The sequence below is a fragment of the Orcinus orca genome, chromosome 2 (genome assembly GCF_937001465.1).
Source record: "Orcinus orca chromosome 2, mOrcOrc1.1, whole genome shotgun sequence".
NCBI lineage: Eukaryota > Metazoa > Chordata > Mammalia > Artiodactyla > Delphinidae > Orcinus > Orcinus orca.
The window spans coordinates 48,212,904-48,237,620 of NC_064560.1; the positions used below are offsets into that span (position 1 = coordinate 48,212,904).

General features: G+C 43.6%; 1 long non-coding RNA gene across 2 annotated transcripts in view; it reads left to right on the forward strand.

The window, feature by feature from the left end:
• The window catches only part of LOC125963620 (uncharacterized), a 131,748-nt gene extending 112,058 nt beyond the window's left edge, over positions 1-19,690 (forward strand). The window contains exon 3 of one of the 2 annotated variants that reach the window (XR_007475798.1): positions 19,583-19,690. This is a non-coding gene — a long non-coding RNA (uncharacterized LOC125963620). Of the gene's footprint in view, positions 1-18,002; positions 18,111-19,582 lie in introns of those variants that run through there. The other variant, XR_007475797.1, reaches the window with a different exon arrangement.
• The last annotated feature ends 5,027 nt before the right edge of the window (positions 19,691-24,717 follow it).

Below are 24,717 nucleotides of genomic sequence, written 5' to 3' on the forward strand. Positions count from 1 at the left end.
GCATTTATGCCGCTGTACACACGCTTCATTCTCTTTCACAGACATATAAATCCATAGGTTTTAAGATTCTTACTAGTCAGGTATATTCTTAGGCGTTTAATATGGTGTCTTGAGTCCACTTTGTTGAGCAAGGAGTAGCTCTTGTCTATTACATATTTGGCTTACGGAACGGTATCTGTGCTAATTTCAATCTCTGGTTTTATGCAGCACCCCAACTCTCCTTTCCCCTTAAGCAAGGATATGTTGGTTTCCTACATTTGAGACCCTGTTCTGTTTTGTAATTCAGTTCCTGTGTAGCCAAGTTTACCTTCCGTGTAGTAGTGATTTCTTATTATGTTTCTTTTTCTGTGTGACTTATTTCACTTAGAATCATCGTACCTGAATCCACTCATTATGCTGCTATGGGCCTGATGACATAGATTTCATTGCTGAGTGATATTGCATTGTACGTAAGTACCACGACTTCTTTATCCATTTTTCACTTTCTGTGATATTGAACTTGTACCGTAAACGAGGTTCTTGTAAACAGAGCCGTTCCAAACTTTGGGGTGGCTGTGTCTTTTTGATTTTAATTTCCCTAATCTATAGGACCATAAGTGGAAGTGCCCTAGGCTCTGTTGCTTTGTTTTTTAGATGTTTCAGGAAACAGCATACACTTCTCCAGAGTGGCTGTTGGCAATTTACATCCCGCCCATCAGCGTAACAAGGCTCCCAGTTTTCCATGGCCTGTCCTGCCTTTCTGGATTGTACCCTTTTTTCAGATGGCCCTTTTGACCGGGGAGCAGTGAGACTTCGTTGTAGTGCAGATTTTCTTTGCAAGCTTGCTTGGTTGGCCAAAAAGGCCGTATGCGTTTTTTCCTGAATATATTCAGGAAAAAACGCATGCGCCCTTTTTGGCTAAGTGCATCATTGTGGACGTTCTGCCTCTTTTCCTATGCTTTACATGCAATTCCAGTCTACCTCCTGAAATCGGTTTCCTGCAATTCTGCCCCGCTTTCAAGTCCTCTTGGCAGCCTTACTTCAATATATTTTTGGAAGATAGCTGTCATTTATAACTCTGCAGGATTGTGAATGACAGTGCCCCTGAGCTCCTTTCTTCAACTTGCTTTCTTGTGAGCTGGCCGCAACACCGCAGGATTGCTTCAGGCCCTAGTGTGGTTCCGGCATGGCACGCTGAGCCTTTGGTTAATTCCTCTTCCTGGTGGGAAATGAGAGTTAAATTTGCCCGTCCAGACACCTCCAGCAAGCCTCTCATTGGTTCTCCCTATTCCTGTTCATTTTCCGCAGAAATTGCACACTGGGCCAAACAGGAGGTTAAAGGCACTGACTCTCCAATGGGGAGAGTGTTAGTAAAGCGTCTGCAATGTTGCACCCGAGTACCAGGGGACGAAAACTGAGACACATTTGAACACGTTTCCCGATCACACGGTGGATCATACTCTGGGTTCCACATGTATGTTTTAGCTGAAGGAAGAATCCCTTAAACCTGGAGAGTTGAGACCCATGGAATGGGTACCAGGCAATATGACTTCAAAGGGTCTGCATTTGCTCACTGAACCTCACCAATCCTATCACTGCTGCGTTTATGCCGCTGTACACACGCTTGATTCTCTTTCGGAGACATATAAATCCATAGGTTTTAAGATTCTTACTAGTCAGGTATATTCTTAGGCGTTTAATATGGGGTGTTGAGTCCACTTCGTTGAGCATGGAGTAGCTCTTGTCTATTACATATTTGGCTTATGGAACGATATCTGTGCTAATTTCAATCTCTGGTTTTATGCAGCACCCCAACTCACCTTTCCCCTTAAGCAAGCATAAGTTGGTTTTCTACATTGGAGACCCTGTTCTGTTTTGTAATTCAGTTCCTGTGTAGCCAAGTTTACATTCCGTGTAGTAGTGATATCTTATGATGTTTCTTTTTCTCTTTGACTTATTTCACTTAGAATCATCGTACCTGAATCCACTCATTTTGCTGCTACGGGCCTGATAACATAGATTTCATTGCTGAGTGATATTGCATTGTACATAAGTACCACAACTTCTTTATCCATTTTTCGCTTTCTGCGATATTGAACTTGTACCGTAAACGAGGTTCTTGTAAACAGAGCCGTCCCAAACTTTGGGGTGGCTGTGTCTTTTTGATTTTAATTTCCCTAAGCTATAGGACCATAAGTGGAATTGGCTTAGGCTCTGTTGCTTTGTTTTGTAGATGTTTCAGGAAACACCATACACTTCTCCAGAGTGGCTGTTGGCAATTTACATCCCGCCCATCAGCATAACAAGGCTCCCAGTTCTCCATGGCCTGTCCTGCCTTTCTGGATTTTAAACATTTTTCAGATGGCCCTTTTGACCTGGGGGCAGTGAGACTTCATTGTAGTGCAGATTTCCTTTGCAAGCTTGCTTGGTTGGCCAAACAGGGCGTATGCGTTTTTTCCTGAATATATTCAGGAAAAAACGCATACACCCTGTTTGGCCAAGTGCATCATTGTGGACGTTCTGCCTCTTTTCCTATGCTTTACATGCAATTCCAGTCTACCTCCTGAAATCGGTTTCCTGCAATTCTGCGCCGCTTTCAAGTCCTCTTGGCAGCCTTACTTCAATATATTTTTCGACGATAGCTGTCATTTATAACTCTGCATGTTTGTGAATTACAGTGCCCCTGAGCTCCTTTCTTCAACTCGCTTTCTTGTGAGCTGGCCGCAACACCACAATATTGCTTCAGGCCCTAGTGTGGTTCCGGCATGGCACGCTGAGCCTTTGGTTAATTCCTCTTCCTGGTGGGAAATGAGAGTTAAATTTGCTCGTCCAGACACCTCCAGCTAGTCGCTCATGGGTTCTCCCTATTCCTGTTCATCTTCCACAGAAATTGCAAACTGGGTCAAACAGGAGGTTAAAGGCACTGACTCTCCAAGTGGGGAGAATGTTAGTAAAGCGTCTGGAATGTTGCAGCCGAGTACCAGGGGACGAAAACTGAGACACATTTGAACACGTTTCCCGATCACACGGTGGATCATACTCTGGGTTCCACATGCATGTTTTAGCTGAAGGAAGAATCCCTTAAACTTGGAGAGTTGAGACCCATGGAATGGGTACCATGCAATATGACTTCAAAGGCTCTGCATTTGCTCACTGAACCTCACCAATCCTATCACTGCTGCGTTTATGCCGCTGTACACACACTTGATTCTCTTTCAGAGACATAGAAATCCATAGGTTTTAAGATTCTTACTAGTCAGGTATATTCTTAGGCGTTTAATATGGGGTGTTGAGTCCACTTCGTTGAGCAAGGAGTAGCTCTTGTCTATTACATATTTGGCTTATGGAACGGTATCTGTGCTAATTTCAATCTCTGGTTTTACGCAGCACCCCAACTCACCTTTCCCCTTAAGCCAGCATAAGTTGGTTTTCTACATTTGAGACCCTGTTCTGTTTTGTAATTCAGTTCCTGTGTAGCCAAGTTTATATTCCGTGTAGTAGTGATATCTTATGATGTTTCTTTTTCTGTGTGACTTATTTCATGTAGAATTATCGTACCTGAATCCACCTATTATGATGCTACGGGCCTGATGACATAGATTTCATTGCTGAGAGATATTGCATTGTTCGTAAGTACCACAACTTCTTTATCCATTTTTCGCTTTCTGTGATATTGAACTTGTACCGTAAACGAGGTTTTTGTAAACAGAGCCATCCCAAACTTTGCGGTGGCTGTGTCTTTTTGATTTTAAATTCCCTAAGCTATAGGACCATATGTGCAAGTGCCCTAGCCTTTGCTGCTTTGTTTTTTAGATGTTTCAGGAAACACCATACACTTCTCCAGAGTGGCTGTTGGTAATTAAATCCCGCCCATCAGCATAACAAGGCTCACAGTTCTCCATGGCCTGTCCTGCTTTTCTGTATTTTACACTTCTTTCTGATGGCCCTTTTGACCAGGGGGAAGTGAGACTTCATTGTAGTGCAGATTTCCTTTGCAAGCTTGCTTGGTTGGCCAAAAAGGGCGTATGCGTTTTTTCCTGAATATATTCAGGAAAAAACGCATACGGGCTTTTTGGCCATGTGCATCATTGTGGACGTTCTGCCTCTTTTCCTATGCTTTACATGCAATTCCAGTCTACCTCCTGAAATCGGTTTCCTGCAATTCTGCCCCGCTTTCAAGTCCTCTTGGCAGCCTTACTTCAATATATTTTTGGACGATAACTGTCATTTATAACTCTGCAGGTTTTTGAATGACAGTGCCCCTGAGCTCCTTTCTTCAACGCGCTTTCTTGTGAGCTGGCCGCAACACCGCAGGATCGCTTCAGGCCCTAGTGTTGTTCCGGCACGGCACGCTGAACCTTTGGTTAATTCATCTTCCTGGTGGGAAATGAGAGTTAAATTTGCCCGTCCAGACACCTCCAGCTAGTCTCTCATTGGTTCTCCCTATTGCTGTTCATCTTCCGCAGAAATTGCAAACTGGCCCAAACAGGAGGTTAAAGGCACTGACTCTCCAAGTGGGGAGAGTGTTAGTAAAGCGTCTGGAATGTTGCACCCGAGTACCAGGGGACGAAAACTGAGACACATTTGAACACGTTTCCCGATCACACGCTGGATCATACTCTGGGTTCCACATGCATGTTTTAGCTGAAGGAAGAATCCCTTAAACCTGGAGAGTTGAGACCCATGGAATGGGTACCATGCAATATGACTTCAAAGGGTCTGCATTTGCTCACCGAACCTCACCGATCCTATCACTGCTGCGTTTATGCCGCTATACACACACTTGATTCTCTTTCGGAGACATATAAATCCATAGGTTTTAAGATTCTTACTAGTCAGGTATATTCTTAGGCATTTAATATGGGGTGTTGTGTCCACTTCATTGAGCAAGGAGTAGCTCTTGTCTATTACATATTTGGCTTATGGAATGGTATCTGTGGTAATTTTAATCTCTGGTTTTATGCAGCACCCCAAGTCACCTTTCCCCTTAAGCAAGCATAAGTTGGTTTTCTACATTTGAGACCCTGTTCTGTTTTGTAATTCAGTTCCTGTGTAGCCAAGTTTACATTCCGTGTATTAGTGATATCTTATGATGTTTCTTTTTCTGTGTGACTTATTTCACTTAGAATCATCATAGCTGAATCCACTCATTATGCTGCTACGGGCCTGATGACATAGATTTCATTGCTGAGTGATATTGCATTGTACCTAAGTACCACAACTTCTTTATCCAATTTTCGCTTTCTGTGATATTGAACTTGTACCGTAAACGAGGTTCTTGTAAACAGAGCCGTCCCAAACTTTGGGGTAGATGTGTGTTTTTGATTTTAATTTCCCTAAGCTATAGGACCATAAGTGGAAGTACCCTAGGCTCTGTTGCTTTGTTTTTTAGATGTTTCAGGAAACACCATACACTTCTCCAGAGTGGCTGTTGGCAATTTACATCCCACCCATCAGCATAACAAGGCTCCCGCTTCTCCATGGCCTGTCCTGCCTTCCTGGATTTTACACTTTTTTCAGATGGCCCTTTTGACTGGGGGGAAGTGAGACTTCATTGTAGTGCAGATTTCCTTTGCAAGCTTGCTTGGTTGGCCAAAAAGGACATATCCGTTTTTTCCTGAATATATTCAGGAAAAAACGCATACGCCCTTCTTGGCCATGTGCATCATTGTGGACGTTCTGCCTCTTTTCCTATGCTTTAAATGCAATTCCAGTCTACCTCCTGAAATCGGTTTCCTGCAATTCTGCCCCGCTTTCGAGTCCTCTTGGCAGCCTTACTTCAATATATTTTTGGACGATAGCTGTCATTTATAACTCTGCAGGTTTGTGAATTACAGTGCCCCTGAGCTCCTTCCTTCAACTCGCTTTCTTGTGAGCTGGCCGCAACAGCGCAGGATTGCTTCAGGCCCTAGTGTGGTTCTGGCATAACACGCCTTTGGTTAATTCCTCTTCCTGGTGGGAAATGAGAGAAAAATTTGCCCATCCAGACACCTCCAGCTAGTCTCTCATGGGTTCTCCCTATTCCTGTTCATCTTCCACAAAATTTGCAAACTGGGCCAAACAGGAGATTAAAGGCACTGACTCTCCAAGTGGGGAGAGTTTTAGTAAAGCGTCTGGAATGTTGCACCCGAGTAGCAGGGGACAAAAACTGAGACACATTTGAACACGTTTCCCGATCACATGGTGGATCATACTCTGGGTTCCACATGCATGTTTTAGCTGAAGGAAGAATCCCTTAAACCTGGAGAGTTGAGACCCATGGAATGGGTACTATGCAATATGACTTCAAAGGGTCTGCATTTGCTCACCGAACCTCACCAATCCTATCACTGCTGCATTTATGCCGCTGTACACACGTTTGATTCTCTTTCGGAGACATATAAATCCATAGGTTTTAAGATTCTTACTAGTCAGGTATATTCTTAGGCGTTTAATATGGGGTGTTGAGTCCACTTCGTTGAGCAAGTAGTAGCTCTTGTCTATTACATATTTGGCTTATGGAACGGTATCTGTGCTAATTTCAATCTCTGCTTTTATGCGGCACCCCAACTCACCTTTCCCCTTAAGCAAGCATATGTTGGTTTTCTACATTTGAGACCCTGTTCTGTTTTGTAATTCAGTTCCTGTGTAACCAAGTTTACATTCCGTGTAGTAGTGATATCTTATGATGTGTCTTTTTCTGTGTGACTTATTTCACTTACAATCATCATACGTGAATCCACTCATTATGCTGCTATGGGGCTGATGACATAGATTTCATTGCAGAGTGATATTGCATTGTTCGTAAGTACCACAACTTCTTTATCCATTTTTCGCTTTCTGCGATATTGAACTTGTACCGTAAACGACGTTCTTGTAAACACAGCCGTCCCAAATTTTGGAGTGGCTGTGTCGTTTTGATTTTAATTTCCCTAAGCTATAGGACCATAAGTGGAAGTGCCCTAGGCTCTGTTGCTTTGTTTTTTGGATGTTTCAGGAAACACCATACACTTCTCCAGAGTGGCTGTTGGCAATTTACATCCCGCCCATCAGCATAACAAGGCTCCCAGTTCTCCATGGCCTGTCCTGCCTTTCTGGATTTTACACTTTGTTCAGATGGCCCTTTTGACCGGGGGGCAGTGAGACTTCATTGTAGTGCAGATTTCCTTTGCAAGCTTGCTTGTTTGGTGAAAAAGGGCGTATGCGTTTTTTCCTGAATATATTCAGGAAAAAACGCATACGCCCTTTTTGGCCAAGTGCATCATTGTGGACGTTCTGCCTATTTTCCTATGCTTTACATGCAATTCCAGTCTACCTCCTGAAATCGGTTTCCTGCAATTCTGCCCCACTTTCAAGTCCTCTTGGCAGCCTTACTTCAATATATTTTTGGACGATAGCTGTCATTTATAACTCTGCAGGTTTGTGAATTACAGTGCCCCAGAGCTCCTTTCTTCAACTCGCTTTCTTGTGAGCTGGCCGCAACACCGCAAGATTGCTTCAGGCCCTAGTGTGGTTCTGGCATGGCACGCTGAGCCTTTGGTTAATTCCTCTTCCTGGTGGGAAATGAGAGTTAAATTTGCCCGTCCAGACACCTCCAGCTAGTCTCTCATTGGTTCTCCCTATTCCTGTTCATTTTCCGCAGAAATTGCAAACTGGGCCAAACAGGAGTTTAAAGGCACTGACTCTCCAAGTGGGGAGAGTGTTAGTAAAGCGTCTGCAATGTTGCACCCGAGTACCAGGGGACGAAAACTGAGACACATTTGAACACGTTTCCCGATCACACGGTGGATCATACTCTGGGTTCCACATGTATGTTTTAGCTGAAGGAAGAATCCCTTAAACCTGGAGAGTTGAGACCCATGGAATGGGTACCAGGCAATATGACTTCAAAGGGTCTGCATTTGCTCACTGAACCTCACCAATCCTATCACTGCTGCGTTTATGCCGCTGTACACACGCTTGATTCTCTTTCGGAGACATATAAATCCATAGGTTTTAAGATTCTTACTAGTCAGATATATTCTTAGGCGTTTAATATGGGGTGTTGAGTCCACTTCGTTGAGCAAGGAGTAGCTCTTGTCTATTACATATTTGGCTTATGGAACTGTATCTGTGCTAATTTCAGTCGCTGGTTTTATGCAGCACCCCAACTCACCTTTCCCCTTAAGCAAGCATAAGTTGGTTTTCTACATTTGAGACCCTGTTCTGTTTTGTAATTCAGTTCCTGTGTAGCCAAGTTTACATTCCGTGTAGTAGTGATATCTTATGATGTTTCTTTTTCTGTGTGACTTATTTCACTTAGAATCATCGTACCTGAATCCACTCATTATGCTGCTACGGGCCTGATGACATAGATTTCATTGCTGAGTGATATTGCATTGTACGTAAGTACCACAACTTCTTTATCCATTTTTCACTTTCTGTGATATTGAACTTGTACCGTAAACGAGGTTCTTGTAAACAGAGCCGTCCCAAACTTTGGGGTGGCTGTGTCTTTTTGATTTTAATTTCCCTAAGCTATAGAACCATAAGTGGAAGTGCCCTAGGCTCTGTTGCTTTGTTTTGTAGATGTTTCAGGAAACACCATACACTTCTCCAGAGTGGCTGTTGGCAATTTACATCCCGCCCATCAGCATAACAAGGCTCCCAGTTCTCCATGGCCTGTCCTGCCTTTCTGGATTTTACACTTTTTTCAGATGGCCCTTTTGACCGGGGGGCAGTGAGACTTCATTGTAGTGCAGATTTCCTTTGCAAGCTTGCTTGGTTGGCCAAAAAGGGCGTATGCGTTTTTTCCTGAATATATTCAGGAAAAAACGCATACGCCCTTTTTGGGCAAGTGCATCATTGTGGACCTTCTGCCTCTTTTCCTATGCTTTACGTGCAATTCCAGTCTACCTCCTGAAATCGGGTTCCTGCAATTCTGCCCCACTTTCAAGTCCTCTTGGCAGCCTTACTTCAATATATTTTTGGACGTTAGCTGTCATTTATAACTCTGCAGGTTTGTGAATGACAGTGCCCCTGAGCTCCTTTCTTCAACTCGCATTCTTGTGAGCTGGCTGCAACACCGCAGGATTGCTTCAGGCCCTAGTGTGGTTCCGGCACGGCACGCTGAGCCTTTGGTTAATTCCTCTTCCTGGTGGGAAATCAGAGTTAAATTTGCCCGTCCAGACACCTCCAGCTAGTCTCTCATTGGTTCTCCGTATTCCTGTTCATTTTCCGAAGATATTGCAAACTGGGCCAAACAGGAGGTTAAAGGCACTGACTCTCCAAGTGGGGAGAGTGTTAGTAAAGCGTCTGGAATGTTGCACCCGAGTACCAGGGTACGAAAACTGAGACACATGTGAACACGTTTCCCGATCACACGGTGGATCATACTCTGGGTTCCACATGCATGTTTTAGCTGAAGGAAGAATCCCTTAAACCTGGAGAGTTGAGACCCATGGAATGGGTACCATGCAATATGACTTCAAAGGGTCTGCATTTGCTCACCGAACCTCATCTATCCTATCACTGCTGCGTTTATGCCGCTGTACACACGCTTGATTCTCTTTCGGAGACATATAAATCCATAGGTTTTAAGATTCTTACTAGTCAGGTATATTCTTAGGCGTTTAATATGGGGTGTTGAGTCCACTTCGGAGAGCAAGGAGTAGCTCTTGTCTATTACATATTTGGCTTATGGAACGGTATCTGTGCTAATTTCAATCTCTGGTTTTATGCAGCACCCCAACTCACCTTTCCCCTTAAGCAAGCATAAGTTGGTTTTCTGCATTTGAGACCCTGTTCTGTTTTGTAATTCAGTTCCTGTGTAGCCAAGTTTAAATTCCGTGTATTAGTGATATCTTATGATGTTCCTTTTTCTCTGTGACTTATTTCACTTAGAATCATTGTACATGAATCCACTCATTATGGTGCTAAGGGCCTGATGACATAGACTTCATTGCTGTGTGATATTTCATTGTACGTAAGTACCACAACTTCTTTATCCATTTTTCGCTTTCTGTGATATTGAACTTGTACCATAAACGAGGTTCTTGTAAACAGAGCCGTCCCAAACTTTAGGGTGGCTGTGTCTTTTTGATTTTAATTTCCCTAATCTATAGGACCATAAGTGGAATTGGCCTAGGCTCTGTTGCTTTGTTTTTTAGATGTTTCAGGAAACACCATACACTTCTCCAAAGTGGCTGTTGGCAATTTACATCCCGCCCATCAGCATAACAAGGCTCCCAGTTCTCCATGGCCTGTCCTGCCTTTCTGGATTTTACACTTTTTTCAGATGGCCCTTTTGACCGGGGGGCAGTGAGACTTCATTGTAGTGCAGATTTCCTTTGCAAGCTTGCTTGGTTGGCCAAAAAGTGCGTATGCGGTTTTTCCTGAATATATTTAGGAAAAAACGCATACGCCCTTTTTGGGCAAGTGCATCATTGTGGACGTTCTGCCTCTTTTCCTATGCTTTACATGCAATTCCAGTCTACCTCCTGAAATCGGTTTCCTGCAATTCTGCCCCGCTTTCAAGTCCTCTTGGCAGCCTTACTTCAAGATATTTCTGTACGATAGCTGTCATTTATAACTCTGCAGGTTTGTGAATTACAGTGCCCCTGAGCTCCTTTCTTCAACTCGCATTCTTGTGAGCTGGCTGCAACACCGCAGGATTTCTTCAGGCCCTAGTGTGGTTCCGGCATGGCACGCTGAGCCTTTTGTTAATTCCTCTTCCTGGTGGGAAATGAGAGTTAAATTTGCCCGTCCAGACACCTCCAGCTAGTCTCTCATGGGTTCTCCCTATTCCTGTTCATTTTCCGCAGAAATTGAAAACTGGGCCAAACACGAGGTTAAAGGCACTGACTCTCCAAGTGGGGAGAGTGTTAGTAAAGCGTCTGGAATGTTGCACCCGAGTACCAGGGGACGAAAACTGAGATACATGTGAACACGTTTCCCGATCACACGGTGGATCATACTCTGGGTTCCACATGCATGTTTTAGCTGAAGGAAGAATCCCTTAAACCTGGAGAGTTGAGACCCATGGAATGGGTACCATGCAATATGACTTCAAAGGGTCTGCATTTGCTCACCGAACCTCATCTATCCTATCACTGCTGCGTTTATGCCGCTGTACACACGCTTGATTCTCTTTCGGAGACATATAAATCCATAGGTTTTAAGATTCTTACTAGTCAGGTATATTCTTAGGCGTTTAATATGGGGTGTTGAGTCCACTTCGGAGAGCAAGGAGTAGCTCTTGTCTATTACATATTTGGCTTATGGAACGGTATCTGTGCTAATTTCAATCTCTGGTTTTATGCAGCACCCCAACTCACCTTTCCCCTTAAGCAAGCATAAGTTGGTTTTCTGCATTTGAGACCCTGTTCTGTTTTGTAATTCAGTTCCTGTGTAGCCAAGTTTACATTCCGTGTATTAGTGATATCTTATGATGTTCCTTTTTCTCTGTGACTTATTTCACTTAGAATCATTGTACATGAATCCACTCATTATGGTGCTAAGGGCCTGATGACATAGACTTCATTGCTGTGTGATATTTCATTGTACGTAAGTACCACAACTTCTTTATCCATTTTTCGCTTTCTGTGATATTGAACTTGTACCATAAACGAGGTTCTTGTAAACAGAGCCGTCCCAAACTTTGGGGTGGCTGTGTCTTTTTGATTTTAATTTCCCTATTCTATAGAACCATAAGTGGAAGTGCCCTAGGCTCTGTTGCTTTGTTTTGTAGATGTTTCAGGAAACACCATACACTTCCCCAGAGTGGCTGTTGGCAATTTACATCCCACCCATCAGCATAACAAGGCTCCCAGTTCTCCATGGCCTGTCCTGCCTTTCTGGATTTTACACTTTTTTCAGATGGCCCTTTTGACCGGGGGGCAGTGAGACTTCATTGTAGTGCAGATTTCCTTTGCAAGCTTGCTTGGTTGGCCAAAAAGGGCGTATGCGTTTTTTCCTGAATATATTCAGGAAAAAACGCATACGCCCTTTTTGGGCAAGTGCATCATTGTGGACGTTCTGCCTCTTTTCCTATGCTTTACGTGCAATTCCAGTCTACCTCCTGAAATCGGTTTCCTGCAATTCTGCCCCACTTTCAAGTCCTCTTGGCAGCCTTACTTCAATATATTTTTGGACGTTAACTGTCATTTATAACTCTGCAGGTTTGTGAATGACAGTGCCCCTGAGCTCCTTTCTTCAACTCGCATTCTTGTGAGCTGGCTGCAACACCACAGGATTGCTTCAGGCCCTAGTGTGGTTCCGGCACGGCACGCTGAGCCTTTGGTTAATTCCTCTTCCTGGTGGGAAATGAGAGTTAAATTTGCCCGTCCAGACACCTCCAGCTAGTCTCTCATTGGTTCTCCGTATTCCTGTTCATTTTCCGAAGATATTGCAAACTGGGCCAAACAGGAGGTTAAAGGCACTGACTCTCCAAGTGGGGAGAGTGTTAGTAAAGCGTCTGGAATGTTGCACCCGAGTACCAGGGGACGAAAACTGAGACACATGTGAACACGTTTCCCGATCACACGGTGGATCATACTCTGGGTTCCACATGCATGTTTTAGCTGAAGGAAGAATCCCTTAAACCTGGAGAGTTGAGACCCATGGAATGGGTACCATGCAATATGACTTCAAAGGGTCTGCATTTGCTCACCGAACCTCATCTATCCTATCACTGCTGCGTTTATGCCGCTGTACACACGCTTGATTCTCTTTCGGAGACATATAAATCCATAGGTTTTAAGATTCTTACTAGTCAGGTATATTCTTAGGCGTTTAATATGGGGTGTTGAGTCCACTTCGGAGAGCAAGGAGTAGCTCTTGTCTATTACATATTTGGCTTATGGAACGGTATCTGTGCTAATTTCAATCTCTGGTTTTATGCAGCACCCCAACTCACCTTTCCCCTTAAGCAAGCATAAGTTGGTTTTCTGCATTTGAGACCCTGTTCTGTTTTGTAATTCAGTTCCTGTGTAGCCAAGTTTACATTCCGTGTATTAGTGATATCTTATGATGTTCCTTTTTCTCTGTGACTTATTTCACTTAGAATCATTGTACATGAATCCACTCATTATGGTGCTAAGGGCCTGATGACATAGACTTCATTGCTGTGTGATATTTCATTGTACGTAAGTACCACAACTTCTTTATCCATTTTTCGCTTTCTGTGATATTGAACTTGTACCATAAACGAGGTTCTTGTAAACAGAGCCGTCCCAAACTTTAGGGTGGCTGTGTCTTTTTGATTTTAATTTCCCTAATCTATAGGACCATAAGTGGAATTGCTCTAGGCTCTGTTGCTTTGTTTTTTAGATGTTTCAGGAAACACCATACACTTCTCCTGAGTGGCTGTTGGCAATTTACATCCCGCCCATCAGCATAACAAGGCTCCCAGTTCTCCATGGCCTGTCCTGCCTTTCTGGATTTTACACTTTTTTCAGATGGCCCTTTTGACCGGGGGGCAGTGAGACTTCATTGTAGTGCAGATTTCCTTTTCAAGCTTGCTTGGTTGGCCAAAAAGTGCGTATGCGGTTTTTCCTGAATATATTCAGGAAAAAACGCATACGCCCTTTTTGGGCAAGTGCATCATTGTGGACGTTCTGCCTCTTTTCCTATGCTTTACATGCAATTCCAGTCTACCTCCTGAAATCAGTTTCCTGCAATTCTGCCCCGCTTTCAAGTCCTCTTGGCAGCCTTACTTCAAGATATTTCTGTACGATAGCTGTCATTTATAACTCTGCAGGTTTGTGAATTACAGTGCCCCTGAGCTCCTTTCTTCAACTCGCATTCTTGTGAGCTGGCTGCAACACCGCAGGATTTCTTCAGGCCCTAGTGTGGTTCCGGCATGGCACGCTGAGCCTTTGGTTAATTCCTCTTCCTGGTGGGAAATGAGAGTTAAATTTGCCCATCCAGACACCTCCAGCTAGTCTCTCATGGGTTCTCCCTATTCCTGTTCATTTTCCGCAGAAATTGAAAACTGGGCCAAACACGAGGTTAAAGGCACTGACTCTCCAAGTGGGGAGAGTGTTAGTAAAGCGTCTGGAATGTTGCACCCGAGTACCAGGGGACGAAATCTGAGACACATGTGAACACGTTTCCCGATCACACGGTGGATCATACTCTGGGTTCCACATGCATGTTTTAGCTGAAGGAAGAATCCCTTAAACCTGGAGAGTTGAGACCCATGGAATGGGTACCATGCAATATGACTTCAAAGGGTCTGCATTTGCTCACCGAACCTCATCTATCCTATCACTGCTGCGTTTATGCCGCTGTACACACGCTTGATTCTCTTTCGGAGACATATAAATCCATAGGTTTTAAGATTCTTACTAGTCAGGTATATTCTTAGGCGTTTAATATGGGGTGTTGAGTCCACTTCGGAGAGCAAGGAGTAGCTCTTGTCTATTACATATTTGGCTTATGGAACGGTATCTGTGCTAATTTCAATCTCTGGTTTTATGCAGCACCCCAACTCACCTTTCCCCTTAAGCAAGCATAAGTTGGTTTTCTGCATTTGAGACCCTGTTCTGTTTTGTAATTCAGTTCCTATGTAGCCAAGTTTACATTCCGTGTATTAGTGATAACTTATGATGTTTCTTTTTCTGTGTGACTTATTTCACTTAGAATCATCGTACCTGAATCCACTCATTATGCTGCTATGGGCCTGATGACATAGATTTCATTGCTGAGTGATATTGCATTGTACATAAGTACCACAACTTCTTTATCCATTTTTCGCTTTCTGTGATATTGAACTTGTACCGTAAACGATGTTCTTGTAAACAGAGCCGTCCCAAAATTTGGGGTGGCTGTGTCTTTTTGATTTTAATTTCCCTAAGCTATAGGACCATAGTGGAAGTGCCCTAGGTTCTGTTGCTTTGTTTTTTAGATGTTTCAGGAAACACCATACACTTCACCAGAGTGGCTGTTGGCAATTTACATCCCGCCCATCAGCATAACAAGGCTCCCAGTTCTGCATGGCCTGTCCTGCCTTTCTGGATTTTACACTTTTTTCAGATGGCCCTTTCGACCGGGGGGCAGTGAGACTCCATTGTAGTACAGATTTCCTTTGCAAGCTTGCTTGGTTGGCCAAAAAGGGCGTATGCGTTTTTTCCTGAATATATTCAGGAAAAAACGCATACGCCCTTTTTGGGCAAGTGCATCATTGTGGACGTTCTGCCTCTTTTCCTATGCTTTACATGCAATTCCAGTCTACCTCCTGAAATCGGTTTCCTGGAATTCTAACCCGCTTTCAAGTCCTCTTGGCAGCCTTACTTCAATATATTTTTGGACGATAGCTGTCATTTATAACTCTGCAGGTTTGTGAATTACAGTGCCCCTGAGCTCCTTTCTTCAACTCGCTTTCTTGTGAGCTGGCCGCAACACTGCAGGATTGCTTCAGGCCCTAGTGTGGTTCCAGCATGGCACGCTGAGCCTTTGGTTAATTCCTCTTCCTGGTGGGAAATGAGAGTTAAATTTGCCCGTCCAGACACCTCCAGCTTGTCTCTCATTGGTTCTCCCTATTCCTGTTCATTTTCCGCAGAAATTGCAAACTGGGCCAAACAGGAGGTTAAAGGCACTGACTCTCAAGTGGGGAGAGGGTTAGTAAAGCGTCTGGAATGTTGCACCCGAGTACCAGGGGACGAAAACTGAGACACATTTGAACACGATTCCCGATCAAATGGTGGATCATACTCTGGGTAACACAGGCATGTTTTAGCTGAAGGAAGAATTCCTTAAACCTGGAGAGTTGAGACCCATGGAATGGGTACCATGCAATATGACTTCAAAGGGTCTGCATTTCTCACCGAACCTCACCAATCCTATCACTGCTGCGTTTATGCCGCTGTACACACGCTTGATTCTCTTTTGGAGACATATAAATCCATAGGTTTTAAGATTCTTACTTGTCAGGTATATTCTTAGGCGTTTAATATGGGGTGTTGAGTCCACTTCGTTGAGCAAGGAGTAGCTCTTGTCTATTACATATTTGGCTTATGGAATGGTATCTGTGCTAATTTCAATCTCTGGTTTTATGCAGCACCCCAACTCACCTTTCCCCTTAAGCAAGCATAAGTTGGTTTTCTACATTTGAGACCATGTTCTGTTTTGTAATTCAGTTCCTGTGTAGCCAAGTTTACATTCCGTGTAGTACTGATATCTTATGATGTTTCTTTTTCTCTGTGACTTATTTCACTTAGAATCATCGTACCTGAATCCACTCATTATGCTGCTACGGGCCTGATGACATAGATTTCATTGCTGAGTGATATTGCATTGTACGTAAGTACCACAACTTCTTTATCCATTTTTCGCTTTCTGTGATATTGAACTTGTACCGTAAACGAGGTTCTTGTAAACAGAGCCATCCCAAACTTTGCGGTGGCTGTGTCTTTTTGATTTTAATTTCCCTAAGCTATAGCACCATAAGTGGAAGTGCCCTAGGCTCTGTTGCTTTGTTTTTTAGATGTTTCAGGAAACACCGGTCACTTCTCCAGAGTGGCTGTTGGCAATTTACATCCCGCCCATCTGCATAACAAGGCTCCCAGTTCTCCATTGCCTGTGCTGCCTTTCTGGATTTTACACTTTTTTCAGATGGCCCTTTTGACCGGAGGGCTGTGAGACTTCATTGTAGTGCAGATTTCGTTTGCAAGCTTGCTTGGTTGGCCATAAAGGGCGTATGCGTTTTTTCCTGAATATATTCAGGAAAAAACGCACACGCCCTTTTTGGGCAAGTGCATCATTGTGGACGTTTTGCCTCTTTTCCTATGCTTTACATGCAATTCCAGTCTATCTCCTGAAATCAGTTTCCTGCAATTCTGCTCCGCTTTCAAGTACTTTGGCAGCCTTACTTCAATATATTTTTGGACGATAGCTGTCATTTATAACTCTGCAGGTTTGTGAATGACAGTGCCCCTGAGCTCCTTTCTTCAACTCGCTTTCTTGTGAGCTGGCCGCAACACCGCAGGATTGCTTCAGGCTTTAGTGTGGTTCCGGCACGGCACACTGAGCATTTGGTTAATTCTTCTTCCTGGTGGGAAATGAGAGTTAAATTTGCCCGTCCAGACACCTCCAGCTAGTCTCTCATGGGTTCTCCCTATTCCTGTTCATTTTCCGCAGAAATTGCAAACTGGGACAAACAGAAGGTTAAAGGCACTGACTCTCCAAGTGGGGAGAGTGTTAGTAAAGCGTCTGGAATGTTGCACCCGAGTACCAGGGGACGAAAACTGAGACACATTTGAACACGTTTCCCGATCACACGGTGGATCATACTCTGGGTTCCACATGCATGTTTTAGCTGAAGGAAGAATCCCTTAAACCTGGAGAGTTGAGACCCATGGAATGGGTACCATGCAATATGACTTCAAAGGGTCTGCATTTGCTCACCGAACCTCAGCAATACTATCACTGCTGCATTTATGCCGCTGTACACATGCTTGATTCTCTTTCGGAGACATATAAATCCGTACGTTTTAAGATTCTTACTAGTCAAGTATATTCTTAGGCATTTAATATAGGGTGTTGAGTCCACTTCGTTGAGCAAGGAGTAGCTCTTGTCTATTACATATTTGGCTTATGGAACGGTATCTGTGCTAATTTCAATCTCTGGTTTTATGCAGCACCCCAACTCACCTTTCCCCTTAAGCAAGCATAAGTTGGTTTTCTACATTTGAGACACTGTTCTGTTTTGTAATTCAGTTCCTGTGTAGCCAAGTTTACATTCCGTGTAGTAGTGATATCTTATGATGTTTCTTTTTCTCTGTGACTTATTTCACTTAGAATCATCGTACCTGAATCCACTCATTATGCTACTATGGGCCTGATGACATAGATTTCATTGCTGAGTGATATTGCATTGTACGTAAGTACCACAACTTCTTTATCCATTTTTCACTTTCTGTGATATTGAACTTGTACCATAAACGAGGTTCTTGTAAACAGAGCAGTCCCAAAATTTGGGGTGGCTGTGTCTTTTTGATTTTAATTTCCCTAAGCTATAGGACCATAAGTGGAAGTGCCCTAGGTTCTGTTGCTTTGTTTTGTAGATGTTTCAGGAAACACCATACACTTCTCCAGAGTGTCTGTTGGCAATTTACATCCCGCCCATCAGCATAACAAGGCTCCCAGTTCTCCATGGCCTGTCCTGCCTTTCTGGATTTTACACTTTTTTCAGATAGCCCTTTTGACCAGGGGGCAGTGAGACTTCATTGTAGTGCAGATTTCCTTTGCAAGCTTGCTTGGTTGGCCAAAAAGGGCTTATGCGTTTTTTCCTGAATAAACTCAGGAAAAAACGCATACGCACTTTTTGGCCAAGTGCATCATTGTGGACGTTCTGCCTCTTTTCCTATGCTTTACCTTCAATTCCAGTCTACCTCCTGAAATCGGTTTCCTGCATTTCTGCCCCGCTTTCAAGTCCTCTTGGCAGCCTTACTTCAATATATTTTTGGACGATAGCTGTCCTTTATAACTCTGCAGGTTTGTGAATTACAGTGCCCCTGAGCTCCTTTCTTCAACTCGCTTTCTTGTGAATTGGCCGCAACACTGCATGATTGCTTCAGGCCCTAGTGTGGTTCTGGCATAGCACACTGAGCCTTTGGTTAATTCCTCTTCCTGGTGGGAAATGAGAGTTAAATTTGCCCGTCCAGACACCTCCAGCTAGTCTCTCATTGGTTCTCCCTATTCCTGTTCATTTTCCACAGAAATTGCAAACTGGGCCATACAGGAGGTTAAAGGCACTGACTCTCCAAGTGGGGAGAGTGTTAGTAAAGCGTCTGGAATGTTGCACCCGAGTACCAGGGGACGAAAACTGAGACACATTTGAACACGTTTCCCGATCACACGGTGGATCATACTCTGAGTTCCACATGCATGTTTTAGCTGAAGGAAGAATCCCTTAAACCTGGAGAGTTGAGACCCATGGAATGGGTACCATGCAATATGACTTCAAAGGGTCTGCATTTGCTCACCGAACCTCAGCAATACTATCACTGCTGCATTTATGCCGCTGTACACATGCTTGATTCTCTTTCGGAGACATATAAATCCGTACGTTTTAAGATTCTTACTAGTCAAGTATATTCTTAGGCATTTAATATAGGGTGTTGAGTCCACTTCGTTGAGCAAGGAGTAGCTCTTGTCTATTACATATTTGGCTTATGGAACGGTATCTGTGCTAATTTCAATCTCTGGTTTTATGCAGCACCCCAACTCACCTTTCCCCTTAAGCAAGCATAAGTTGGTTTTCTACATTTGAGACACTGTTCTGTTTTGTAATTCAGTTCCTGTGTAGCCAAGTTTACATTCCGTGTAGTAGTGATATCTTATGATGTTTCTTTTTCTCTGTGACTTATTTCACTTAGAATCATCGTACCTGAATCCACTCATTATGCTACTATGGGCCTGATGACATAGATTTCATTGCTGAGTGATATTGCATTGTACGTAAGTACCACAACTTCTTTATCCATTTTTCACTTTCTGTGATATTGAACTTGTACCATAAACGAGGTTCTTGTAAACAGAGCAGTCCCAAAATTTGGGGTGGCTGTGTCTTTTTGATTTTAATTTCCCTAAGCTATAGGACCATAAGTGGAAGTGCCCTAGGTTCTGTTGCTTTGTTTTGTAGATGTTTCAGGAAACACCATACACTTCTCCAGAGTGTCTGTTGGCAATTTACATCCCGCCCATCAGCATAACAAGGCTCCCAGTTCTCCATGGCCTGTCCTGCCTTTCTGGATTTTACACTTTTTTCAGATAGCCCTTTTGACCAGGGGGCAGTGAGACTTCATTGTAGTGCAGATTTCCTTTGCAAGCTTGCTTGGTTGGCCAAAAAGGGCTTATGCGTTTTTTCCTGAATAAACTCAGGAAAAAACGCATACGCACTTTTTGGCCAAGTGCATCATTGTGGACGTTCTGCCTCTTTTCCTATGCTTTACCTGCAATTCCAGTCTACCTCCTGAAATCGGTTTCCTGCATTTCTGCCCCGCTTTCAAGTCCTCTTGGCAGCCTTACTTCAATATATTTTTGGACGATAGCTGTCCTTTATAACTCTGCAGGTTTGTGAATTACAGTGCCCCTGAGCTCCTTTCTTCAACTCGCTTTCTTGTGAATTGGCCGCAACACTGCATGATTGCTTCAGGCCCTAGTGTGGTTCTGGCATAGCACACTGAGCCTTTGGTTAATTCCTCTTCCTGGTGGGAAATGAGAGTTAAATTTGCCCGTCCAGACACCTCCAGCTAGTCTCTCATTGGTTCTCCCTATTCCTGTTCATTTTCCACAGAAATTGCAAACTGGGCCATACAGGAGGTTAAAGGCACTGACTCTCCAAGTGGGGAGAGTGTTAGTAAAGCGTCTGAAATGTTGCACTGAGTACAAGGGGACGAAAACTGAGACACATTTGAACACGTTTCCCAATCACACGGTGGATCATACTCTGGGTTCCACATGCATGTTTTAGCTGAAGGAAGAATCCCTTAAACCTGGAGAGTTGAGACCCATGGAATGGGTACCATGCAATATGACTTCAAAGGGTCTGCATTTGCTCACCGAACCTCACCAATCCTGTCACTGCTGCGTTTATGCCGCTATACACGCGCTTGATTCTCTTTCGGAGACATATAAATCCATAGGTTTTAAGATTATTACTAGTCAGGTATATTCTTAGGCGTTTAATATGGGGTGTTGAGTCCACTTCGTTGAGCAAGGAGTAGCTCTTGTCTATTACATATTTGGCTTATGGAATGGTATCTGTGCTAATTTCAATCTCTGGTTTTATGCAGCACCCCAACTCACCTTTCCCCTTAAGCAAGCATAAGTTGGTTTTCTACATTTGAGACCCTGTTCTGTTTTGTAATTCAGTTCCTGTGTAGCCAAGTTTACATTCCGTGTAGTAATGATATCTTATGATGTTTCTTTTTCTCTGTGACTTATTTCACTTAGAATCATCGTACCTGAATCCACTCATTATGCTGCTACTGGCCTGATGACATAGATTTCATTGCTGAGTGATATTGCATTGTACATAAGTACCACAACTTCTTTATCCATTTTTCGCTTTCTGCGATATTGAACTTGTACCGTAAACGAGGTTCTTGTAAACAGAGCCGTCCCAAACTTTGGGGTGGCTGTGTCTTTTTGATTTTAATTTCCCTAAGCTATAGGACCATAAGTGGAAGTGCCCTAGGCTCTGTTGCTTTGTTTTGTAGATGTTTCAGGAAACACCATACACTTCTCCAGAGTGGCTGTTGGCAATTTACATCCCGCCCATCAGCATAACAAGGCTCCCAGTTCTGCATTGCCTGTGCTGCCTTTCTGGATTTTACACTTTTTTCAGGTGGCCCTTTTGACCAGGGGGCAGTGAGACTTCATTGTAGTGCAGATTTCCTTTGCAAGCTTGCTTGGTTGGCCAAAAAGAGCATATGTGTTTTTTCCTGAATATATTCAGGAAAAAAGGCATACGCCCTTTTTGGCCAAGTGCATCATTGTGGACGTTCTGCCTCTTTTCCTATGCTTTACATGCAATTCCAGTCTACCTCCTGAAATCGGTTTCCTGCAATTCTACCCCGCTTTCAAGTCCTCTTGGCAGCCTTACTTCAATATATTTTTGGACGATAGCTGTCATTTATAACTCTGCAGGTTTGTGAATGACAGTGTCCCTGAGGTCCTTTCTTCAACTCGCTTTCTTGTGAGCTGGCCGCAACACCGCAGGATTGCTTCAGGCCCTAGTGTTGTTCCGGCATGGCACGCTGAGCCTTTGGTTAATTCCACTTCCTGGTGGGAAATGAGAGTTGAATTTGCCTGTCCAGACACCTCCAGCTAGTCTCTCATTGGTTCTCCCTATTCCTGTTCATTTTCCGCAGAAATTGCAAACTGGGCCAAACAGGAGGTTAAAGGCACTGACTCTCCAAGTGGGGAGAGTGTTAGTAAAGCGTCTGGAATGTTGCACCCGAGTACCAGGGGACGAAAACTGAGACACATTTGAACACGTTTCCGATCACACGGTGGATCATACTCTGGGTTCCACATGCATGTTTTAGCTGAAGGAAGAATCCCATAAACCTGGAGAGTTGAGACCCATGGAATGGGTACCATGCAAAATGACTTCAAAGGGTCTGCATTTGCTCACCGAACCTCACCAATCGTATCACTGCTGCGTTTATGCCGCTGTACACACGCTTGATTCTCTTTCAGAGACATATAAATCCATAGGTTTTAAGATTCTTACTAGTCAGGTATATTCTTAGGCGTTTAATATGGGGTGTTGGGGCCACCTCATTGAGGAAGGAGTAGCTCTTGTCTATTACATATTTGGCTTATGGAACGGTATCTGTGCTAATTTCAATCTCTGGTTTTATGCAGCACCCCAACTCACCTTTCCCCTTAAGCAAGCATAAGTTGGTTTTCTACATTTGAGACCCTGTTCTGTTTTGTAATTCAGTTCCTGTGTAGCCAAGTTTACATTCCGTGTATTAGTGATATCTTATGATGTTTCTTTTTCTGTGTGACTTATTTCACTTAGAATCATCGTACCTGAATCCACTCATTATGCTGCTACAGGCCTGATGACATAGATTTCATTGCTGAGTGATATTGCATTGTACGTAGGTACCACAACTTCTTTATCCATTTTTCGCTTTCTGTGATATTGAACTTGTACCGTAAACGAGGTTCTAGTAAACAGAGCCGTCCCAAACTTTGGGGTGGCTGTGTCTTTTTGATTTTAATTTCCCTAAACTATAGAACCATAATCGGAAGTGCCCTAGGCTCTGTTGCTTTGTTTTTTAGATGTTTCAGGAAACACCATACCCTTCTCCAGAGTGGTTGTTGGCAATTTACATCCCACCCATCAGCATAACAAGGCTCCCAGTTCTCCATGGCCTGTCCTGCCTTTCTGGATTTTACACTTTTTTCAGATGGCCCTTTTGATCGGGGAGAAGTGAGACTTCATTGTAGTGCAGATTTCCTTTGCAAGCTTGCTTGGTTGGCCAAAAGGGCGTATGCGTTTTTTCCTGAATATATTCAGGAAAAAACGCATACGCCCTTTTTGGCCAAGTGCATCATAGTGGACGTTCTGCCTCTTTTCCTATGCTTTACATGCAATTCCAGTCTACCTCCTGAAATCGGTTTCCTGCAATTCTGCCCCGCTTTCAAGTCCTCTTGGCAGCCTTACTTCAATATATTTTTGCACGATAACTGTCATTTATAACTCTGCAGGTTTGTGAATTACAGTGCCCCTGAGCTCCTTTCTTCAACTCACTTTCTTGTCAGCTGGCCGCAACACTCCAGGATTGTTTCAGGCCCTAGTGTGGTTCCGGCACGGCACGCTGAGTCTTTGGTTAATTCCTCTTCCTGGTGGGAAATGAGAGTTAAATTTGCCCGTCCAGACACCTCCAGCTACTCTCTCATTGGTTCTCCGTATTCCTGTTCATTTTCCGAAGATATTGCAAACTGGGCCAAACAGGAGGTTAAAGGCACTGACTCTCCAAGTGGGGAGAGTGTTAGTAAAGCGTCTGGAATGTTGCACCCGACTACCAGGGGACGAAAACTGAGAGAGATGTGAACACGTTTCCCGATCATATGGTGGATCATACTCTGGGTTCCACATGCATGTTTTAGCTGAAGGAAGAATCCCTTAAACCTGGAGAGTTGAGACCCATGGAATGGGTACCATGAAATATGACTTCAAAGGGTCTGCATTTGCTCACCGAACCTCATCTATCCTATCACTGCTGCGTTTATGCCGCTGTACACACGCTTGATTCTCTTTCGGAGACATATAAATCCATAGGTTTTAAGATTCTTACTAATCAGGTATATTCTTAGGCGTTTAATATGGGGTGTTGAGTCCACTTCGGTGAGCAAGGAGTAGCTCTTGTCTATTACATATTTGGCTTATGGAACGGTATCTGTGCTAATTTCAATCTCTGGTTTTATGCAGCTCCCCAACTCACCTTTCCCCTTAAGCAAGCATAAGTTGGTTTTCTGCATTTGAGACCCTGTTCTGTTTTGTAATTCAGTTCCTGTGTAGCCAAGTTTACATTCCGTGTATTAGTGATATCTTATGATGTTTCTTTTTCTGTGTGACTTATTTCACTTAGAATCATCGTACCTGAATCCACTCATTATGCTCCTACAGGCCTGATGACATAGATTTCATTGCTGAGTGATATTGCATTGTACGTAAGTACCACAACATCTTTATCCATTTTTCGCTTTCTGTGATATTGAACTTGTACCATAAACGAGGTTCTTGTAAACAGAGCCGTCCCAAACTTTGGGGTGGCTGTGTCTTTTTGATTTTAATTTCCCTAATCTATAGGACCATAAGTGGAAGTGCCCTAGGCTCTGTTGCTTTGTTTTTTAGATGTTCCAGGAAACACCATACACTTCTCCAGAGTGGCTGTTGGCAATTTACATCCGGCCCATCAGCATAACAAGGCTCCCAGTTCTCCATGGCCTGTCCTGCTTTTCTGGATTTTACACTTTTTTCAGATGGCCCTTTTGATTGGGGGAAGTGAGACTTCATAGATGTGCAGATTTCCTTTGCAAGCTTGCTTGGTTGGCCAAAAAGGGCGTATGCGTGTTTTCCTGAATATACTCAGGAAAAAACGCTTACGCCCTTTTTGGCCAAGTGCATCATTGTGGACTTTCTGCCTCTTTTCCTATGCTTTACATGCAATTCCAGTCTACATTCTGAAATCGGTTTCCTGCAATTCTGCCCCGCTTTCAAGTCCTCTTGGCAGCCTTACTTCAATATATTTT